General features: G+C 37.4%; 1 pseudogene; it reads right to left on the bottom strand.

The window, feature by feature from the left end:
* Positions 1–697: 697 nt before the first annotated feature.
* On the bottom strand, positions 698–2610 carry LOC114025914 (annotated as a pseudogene).
* Positions 2611–8193: the final 5583 nt, after the last annotated feature.

Below are 8193 nucleotides of genomic sequence, written 5' to 3'. Positions count from 1 at the left end.
CTGAGCATATAGAAAGTGTTCCTTAGATATAGGATTATAGGATTTAAAAATAGAAAATACCTTAGAAATGATCTCATTCAGCTCTCTCATTTTTTTATATGAAGTCCATAGAAGTTAAATGACTTACCCAAGGTCATACATGCAAAGTTAAGAAACCCAAGCTCTGTCAGAAAAACTAAATCTGGCGTTCTTCCCACTACACAAAAGAATTAAACAAGAACATTTTGACAAAGACAGATCAAGATACAGGCTTGAAATCATCACTATGGGGGGGAAAAAAGAAAAAGAAAAAATCATATACACCATGGGAGTCTACCCCTGGAGCTTATTAGCCCTTTCTATCTACTCTCAAAAATGTTTGTCACCTGTACAAGAAACAGACCAAAAGTATGCAAAACATGAATTTCACATTGAACCAGTTTGTTCAAATGGGGTTTTGTTTTGTTTTGTTTGTTTATTTGTTTTGCCAATTTTAGGTAAATTTTATTCTCTGGAACAAAAATTGCATTTCCAGTTGTTTACAGTACTGATAAAGTGGAATGTTGTTCACTTCTCTCCCTCTGCACACATTTGAGTATTCAGAATGCCCAAATTTATACAGTAGCTAAAATGTTACTTTTAAACTACTACTGCCTTGGCTACAAATTTGAGTACTTCAATTTTTGGAAAACTGTGTGTAATGTTCCTTCTGGTGCGTTTAATCGACCTCTTCAATGGTGGGTCTGGAAGAAGCACCTCCAGATGGGGCTGCTCCACCCCCTGGGAACCCACCAGGAAGACATGCCTCCTGGCATGCCCCCCTGCACTCTGGTACAGCTTAGTAATGATGGGGTTGCAGACCTTCTCTAATTCTTTCTGCTGATGCTCAAATTCTTCCTTCTCAGAAGTCTATTTCTTATCCAGCCAGTTAATTATTTCATTACATTTGGCAAGGATCTTCTGTTTGTCTTCATCAATAATTTTGCCTTGGAGTTTCTTATTCTCTATGGCAGTCTTTATGTTGAAAGCATAAGATTCAAGAAAATTCTTGGAAGATACCTTGTCTCACCGATTCTCATCTTCAGGCTTGTATTTCTCAGCCTCCTGGACCAAACCCTCACTATCTTTAATCAGACGACCTTTGTCATCGGTGTTAGTGATCTTGTTCATTTTGCCTTTGCTCTTATCCACAGCAAAAACATTGAGAATGCCGCTTGCATCAATGTCAAGTGTTACTTCAATCTGAGGAACATCCCTCAGGACAACGAGTATTTCTGTGAGCTCAAATTCACCAAGCAGGTTGTTATCTTTTGTCATTGCTCTCTCACCTTCAAAAACCTGAATAAGCATACCAAGCTGGTTGTCCTAGTAAGCGCTAAAAGTAGAGGCATTGCTTTTGAGCAGAGCTGTCACAACTCCACCAGTAGTTTCATTTCCAAGGGAAAGAGGAATAATGTCCGATAGCAGCAAATCTTGCACATTCTCAGATTTATCTTGAGACAATATGGCAGCCTGGACAGCTGCATCATCAGGCAACAGCCTCTTCAGGATAAATACTCTTGTTGAGCTCCTTGCCATTAAAGAAGTCCTGCAGAAGCTTGTGGATTTGGGGGACCTGAGTGGAACTGCCCACCAAGATGACATCATAAATCTATAATTTATCTAGCTTGGCATGTCTTGGGGCCTATTCCACGAGGTCCAGGGTGCCACTGAAGAGGTTATCATTCAGCTCTTCAAAACAGGCGTATGAGATAGAGATAAAGAAGTTGATAACTTCATAGAGGGAGTCAATCTCAGCACTGACCTGGGTACTGGTAGAGAGGGTGTGCTTTGAATGCTCACAAGCAGTGCACAGATGATAGACAGCCCTCTTGTTCTCACTGCTCCCTTCTTGTGCTTTTGCTTGAACTCAGTAATGAAATGGCTGACCATGCAGTTGTCAAAGTCCTCCCCACCCAAGTGGGTGTCCCCAGCTGTGGACTTGACTTCAAAGATGCCATCATCAATGGTAAGAATGGAGACATAGAAAGTACCTCCTCAAAGATGAACACATTTCTCTTGGCACCAGTCTTTTAGTCCAAACCATAAGCAACAGCAGCAGCAGTCGGCTCATCGATGATTCAGAGCACACTGAGACCAGCAATAGTTCCAGTATCTTTGGTCATCTAACATTGGGAATCAGTGGAGTAATCTGGCAATATGATGACAGCATTTGTGACAGCCTTCTCAAGGTAAGCGTTAGCAATTTCTTTCATCTTGGTCAAGACCATAGAAGATACATCTTCTAAATAGAAACTTTTGGTCCCCCTTTGTATTCTACTTGGACCTTAGGCCTGCCCATGTGGTTCACCACCATGAAAAGCCAATCCTTCATGAATGACTACGCAACTACACCATCAGATCTGCCACCAATCAGACATTTGGCATCAAAGACTGTGTTGGTGAGGCTCATTGCGACTTGATTCTTTGCAGCATCACTAATTAAACTTCTGTGTCAGTGGAGGCAACATAGCTTGGGGTAGTCCTGTTTCCTTGATTTTTAGTAATTATATCCACTTTCCTGTGTTGGAAGATTCCCACACAGGAATAACTGGTGCCAAGATCAATGCCAATTTCAGGTCCCTTCAACATGGTTGCTGGGACATCAAAGATCATAGCTAACCACTATGGAGCAGAAAGGGCTGCTGCTGCACTGCTGCACTGCTGCTATGTATTCATTTTTCATTTTTTTTTAAATAGAAGAGCAAAAAGAAAGGTTTTTTTATTTTTATCTTTTAAAAAAGACAATTTGTTAAATGATTTTAAACTGCCTTAGCCTCTAAATAATAAAAATCCTGTTACAAATATGTTAGTATTTAGCTCTAAACTATGGAAAAAATTAAGCCCTCCAGCTTTTACAATTCCATAAAGACTTTCTAAATACAGGAAACCTAAACTGAAATTTATGTCTGTTTGTTAATGGTATCACTTAAAATTGTAACAGTTAATTAACTAATTAACAACTTAATTAACTCAGCTCTTAATTTACTTACTTCAGTTCACTTAAATTCCCTAGATGTGATTTAATGAACTTTTGATGTAATTCCTGACTAACCATGTAAACTGTATGATGTATTTTTCTTCAATTTAGAAGATATTTCATGAAATTAAATGATTTAAGATAGAACAATGAGCCTAGTACCAAGTTTTCATTTTCTTTTCAACAACCAAAAAAAAAGCACTGAACTTCTGACTTTAACTGCTTGGGCTTTTTACCTTTTTTTTCTATCACAATGAGGAAGATATATGTCAGGGTATTTTTAATGCATCCTATTAAAGGCAAACAACAATTGAAACAAAATTGTCCCTTGTGCCAAATTATAAGAGTTTGGGTTATAGATGAGGAATTAATTAGTATTCTGGCCCTTATCAGGATGGCTTCTAAACCAGACAAGAATTGAAAAATGCAGAGTAAATCTTTTTAGAAAGCCTTTTGGATTCCATAGACTAACTACCTACTTAATCTCAAATTATAAGGCAACACAGATTTGGAGTCAGAGGAGCTTTGCAACTTACTTACTGTGTGTGACATTGGGCAAATCAATTATTTTCTCTGGGCCTCAATTTGTTCAATAAATCAAGAATCATTTATTAAATCTTTGCGTCAGTCCCCAGGAAAACAAATACAAAAGTTCTTGCCTTCAAAGTTCTCACATTTTACTGGGGGATATATGTTCACAAATAAGTAAATTGATAAGATCTAAGGTATAAATATATATAGATATAGATACAGATACATGGAAGATATCTCAAATGTCACCTAATCCAAACTGCTTATTAGATATATGAGAAAACTGAGGCCAGGTAAGTTAAATGACTTGCCTAAGGTCACACAGGCACAAGCATATAACCTTATTCTTACCTGGAAAGAAAAAACAATGAATTATTGCTTAGTATTGCATTAATAAATAAAATAAAACCACCCATTCTACCTCTTCCCATCCTTTGTCAGAAAAAAAGCACTTTTTGTTTAGAAATGGGACATTTCAAATAGAATAATAATTCCAAACTGTTAGTGAAGGAGTCAGGATTCAAACCCACATCCTGAGATTCTATATCTAGCACGACTGAGTCAAGATAGCTATAAGATAAATACAAAGTAATTTGAAGGGAAGCACTAAAAACTGAAGAAATCAGGGAAAAGCCTCTTATATGAGGTGGACCTTGACCTGGATTTAGAAAGCAGCAGAGGTGAGAAGATACTGCATTTCCAAGTATGGAGGACATACCATACAAAGTTGCAGAGGTAGAAGATATAATGTCCTGTGTGGAGAACAATATGTAGACCAGTTTGGCTAACTCTTTTAGTGCAGAGATGTCAAATACATGGCTCATGGCAGCTGCAACACTTCTGCATGCAGCTAGAACTGGATTAAAATGTAATTGGGAAATACTTAGCAAAATATATAAAAATACAATAAAACATAGATAATGTTAACACGTGGTTTTCTAAGTCAATATTCAGGGATCCTTATATAGTGGTCCCCGTTTCTATTTGTGTTTGACACCACTTGTTTAGTATATGAAGGGAAGACTTCTATAATCAGCCTGGAAAGGTAGACTAGAACTAAATTATCAAGGATTTTAATGCCTAATGGAGGATTTTCTATTTTATCCTAAAGACAGTGGAAAACCATTGAAGCTTCTGGAGTCAGGGAATGATATGGTCAGACCTAGATATAAGGAAGGTCAATTTGACACCTGTGTGGATGGTAGATTTGAGAAAGGAGAAACAATTCAAGGATCCCAATTAGGAGGCAATAGTCTGAGTGAGAGATGATGAAAACATGAGATAGAGCAATAGTGGCATGAATAGAGAGAAGAGGTTGAATGCAGGAGATGTTGATGATGTGGAATCACAAAATTTGGCAATTAATTGAATATAAGAGTGAAGAGTCCAATTTTAAACTCGGATGACTAGAAGAATTGTAATACCCTTGATAGAAATAAGGAAGTTAAAAGGAGAGTTGGTTTTAGGGTAAAAAAATAGCTTTGTTTTGGACATCTTGAGACTGATGTGCCTATGGAACATCTAGTTAAAGATATCTAGCAGGCAGTTGGCTATGTAGGATATGAATATGGATCTCAGAAGACAGATGAGGGCTATATATGCAGGTCAAGAGATGATAGTTGAAACTGGGAACTAATGAATTCACTAAAAGAGTGGGTTGAGGGATGATGAAAGGCCAAGCTGGAGTTCAGAGTACAGCCATGTGAGTTATATAACACAAATAAAACTTGGCTTAAATTATTCTATTCTAACTTTTATGTATTAATTTTCATTTCTGTAGCCACATTTTACTATTGGCTTATAGAAAGTATATTTCATCCTGAGGGATTCTTTTCCATGTCTTTCCATAATTTCTCCAGTGAGAAAGCCTTAGAAGTCTTCCTCTGCTTCTTTAAATACATAAGCAATTCCAATGAAGCACTCAATAATGCCTTTCATTCTCTCTACATTATGTCCTTTGATGATGGTTCTTATGAAATTTCTCACACAAAAGATATATCATTAGTAATATGCTACAACCCACATCCACCCTGCATCTTTCTTTTGTTTTGGGGGTCACTCATAATTTTGATTCTTTCAAGAAGGTTGATTGAATTCTATATAGCATCACCAAATGACAGTATTGGTGTTAAAGGGATAGGCTTTTGGGGCAATGAGCAGTATGAGATCATTGAAAGGACTACGTTATTTCCCAAATGGATTCCAGCCCAATAGCTTCTTACTAGTTAGTAGACAATTCTGATTCAATCCAATTTAACAAAGTTTAGCAAGTGCCTGCTATGAACATAGCACTGTGCTAGTTGATGAATATACAAAGACAAAGACAAAAGAGTACCTTCACTCAAGGAGCTTATACTCCAAAGGAGATACTCACAGCTAAGTATTTGAGGAGGCCTAGAATACTAACAAATCTGAGGATCAAGAGAGGCTTCACAAAGAAGGTAGCACCAGATTCAAGCCACTGAAGTATTCTGAAAATAAGAGATAGATACTAGGAGATGTATCATTTCTGTGAATGCATCAAGGACTGTCAAATTCAGAGAATATTAAACAGTCTAATCTGACTATATCCTAGAATTTGTGAAATAGAACAGCACAAAATGTCTGGAAAGGGAGGTCAGAAACAGATTGTAGAGGGCCTATTGAGGAGTTTCAGTTTTATCTTAGAGTCAGTCGGGAGGCACTGGAAGTTTTGGAACCAGAGTTACCTAATAAAATATATGCTGTAGAATAATTATCTTGCCTAATGGGCTCAGTTCTTTGTCAAGTTTCAGCACAAAATATATGTGAATTTAAGGACTAACTTAGTGGGGTACTCCTTCAATAGCAAGAGTATACCCATTTTCTTTTTAAAAATAGACATTTTACATTATTCTAGGTATCATTTACCTTGATGCAAACAAATAGACTAGTAGGATCATAGATTTAGAGCTAAAAGGGACCTTAGAGATCAGTTAGTCTAACCAACAGCCACTTCTCCCCACCATTTTGCAGATGAGGAACTGAGGCCAAGAGAAGCAAATTGACTTCTGCAAAGTCACACAGGCAGAAAATGGCAGAGCTAAAATTTGAATCCAGAGCCTCTGACTCTAAATTCTATTTAGCTTTGCTCCTGAAAGAACTAAGTCTCCCATCCTTTTTTCTTTCCTTGTTAATTGTTGTAATTTTATTTCAGGTTTTCCATCTAAAAATGGGTTTGTTATGGTTTGTTTTTACTATCAGGATAATTTGTGTCTGTTTCTAGTTGAATGCTCATATATCCACTCAACAAGTAAATAGCTAGCTACCATCTATCTTACAAAGTGTTTGGGTATAAATTGCATTGACAAATTAACATCTACATTTGAAGATCCTTGGAAAAAAGGTCAAAAGCAAACACTAAAAAAAATTATTATTTACCCCCAGAGGAAAAAAGAGTTGAATGGTGCTGTACCCAATTATACAGCATGTCATTGAACAGCAATATTCTTAATATTTATCTTAATAATTCTTTGGTAGAATGTGTACTGGAAATTATCCTTTATATAAAGGACTTATTTCTTTCCTGGAGAGGAAACAATTATGGTTTAATGTTTTTATTAATAAAAGAAAACCATCTATTCTTCCTATTCCTATCTCTAAAAGAAAATAAAAGGACTTTTTGATTGGATGTGTGATATTTCATGCAGTTAAAATGGTGATCATGGTATAATATAATAATATTGAAATCCCATGAGGTAGGAACACCCAAATTTGCGCAAACCAACTCAACAACAGATGCCTGAAAAAACCCAAAGAACAAGAAGTATACCTCTAAGCTACTGAGTTCTCTTCCTTGGAATGTCTTTTTACATAGGACACGTCAAGGTTTTATGATCTCATTAGTGTGATGGTGATGGCGATAATGATGATGATGATGATAGCTAACATTTATATAGCACTTACCATGTACCATGCACTGTGCTAAGCCATCTCTTTTAACCCTCACAACAACCCTGAGAAGTAGGTACTATTATTATTCTCATTTTACAGATGAGAAAACTGAGGCAGATAGAGGTTAAGGGACTCCAGGGTCACACCACTAGAATGTGTCACATTTGAACTCAGAGCTTCCTCACTGCAGGCCTGGTGCTTTATTCACTGTGCTACCTCACTAGGTTATTCTCTTGGCTTATGCCATGGTCTTCAAGAGCTGCTGTGGTAGCCAGAGCAACTCCTTACTGTGTGACCAGTTTGGTGACAAACTTCTCTGAACTTAGCTCTAGCCAACTCCTCCTGTGGCAAGCATCCAGCTGATGATAAGGCCTGTCATTGGTAGCACCCACTAATGCTTGCATTCTGCTTGCATAGCCTTTGAGAACTCAGGGTCTCTTCTCTACCACTGTGAGGAAGATATAAATAGAAGTTCCACAGAAAGAGTATTATCAAATAGTGGTTAGGTTTAGCAAGATGATGTTAAAAAAAAAAAAGCAAAAACCAGGGGCAGCTACATGGTGCAGTGGATAGAGCACTGAGCCTGGAGACAGGAAGACCTGAGTTCAAATCGCCTCAGGCACATTAGCTGTGTGACAGTGGACAAGTCACTTGTCTCAGCTTCCTCATCTGCAAAATGAGGTGGAGAAGGAAAGGACAAACCATTCCAGTATCTTTGCCAAGAAAATCCTCTATGGGGTCATAAACACTTG

Source organism: Vombatus ursinus, unplaced genomic scaffold, assembly GCF_900497805.2.
Source record: "Vombatus ursinus unplaced genomic scaffold, bare-nosed wombat genome assembly UNPS02014832.1, whole genome shotgun sequence".
Classification (NCBI taxonomy): Eukaryota; Metazoa; Chordata; class Mammalia; order Diprotodontia; family Vombatidae; genus Vombatus; species Vombatus ursinus.
The sequence above is the reverse complement of the archived record's forward strand: the minus strand, read 5'-3'. Positions and strand labels throughout refer to the sequence as shown.